A 1,002-nucleotide genomic window follows, 5' to 3' on the forward strand; every position below is an offset into this window, starting at 1 on the left:
GTTATTTTAAATTTTGTAAGTTCAACCGCTTGGTTTCCTATAGCGAACAAAATAAACAAACTTCCTCTTATTTATATATATATACAGAACTGAGCTACCAGCAGTGAACTTAATACAATAAAATGCATTATACACTGAGAGGTTTTAGAATAGCAATTAAAGGAACTACATTTATTTTCTTTTATAACATGCCCCCCAGTGGCACAGCAGCATGTCTGCAAACTTACAGTGTAAGAAACCGATTTGGATATCTGTGGTTGGTAGAGCACAGATAGCCCATTGTGTCACTTTGAGCTTAACTTCAAAAACAAACAAACAAACCTTTGTATTATTCAAAGTAAGAGCAACATATGATATACACAATACAAGGAAAAGGAATGCAAATAACTAATAAGTAGCCTATCGATTAGTGTGAAATAATCTTACAGTTTATTTCATGTAATAAATGTAGTGTTAAAATGATTATTTTGGGAGACCAATATCACTGTTACGTTTCAAGAAAACATCTCTTTCGAAGCTCGCATCATACATTCCTCTTCTTTTCGTCCTCATCACTCCTTTACCAACTGAAAACATTTTCTCAACTGCAGCACTTGACGGAATAGTTATATTTAATTAAATGAAATCATACTTTAAGACTGCGTCTGGAAATGCGTCATTGTAAACAGATTTTACATGAGATTTATCTAGCAAAGCACTAGCTACTTGAGCACTTATGTGTCCAGTACTTTTTGCTCCCTTTGTTTGCAGGTATCTGAAATAATCGTCTTCATCTTATGTTTCTGTCATGCTATCTTGATTAGGCGATTCTGTACCATATTGAGCTGTGTGTTCTTCTATCTTTGCGATCATTTTTTGTTGAACTTATTCGTTCCGATTTTCTAGAAACTAGAAGAGCTTGAAACTAGGATGAAAACACCCAGAAAGAATGGAATCGTCATCGTGGATACGTTATCAAACCTAGTGTTACGTCTCCGTTTGTTAATTAATTTTCCGTAACTT

The sequence above is a fragment of the Limulus polyphemus genome, unplaced genomic scaffold, assembly GCF_000517525.1.
Source record: "Limulus polyphemus unplaced genomic scaffold, Limulus_polyphemus-2.1.2 Scaffold2276, whole genome shotgun sequence".
Lineage (NCBI taxonomy): Eukaryota > Metazoa > Arthropoda > Merostomata > Xiphosura > Limulidae > Limulus > Limulus polyphemus.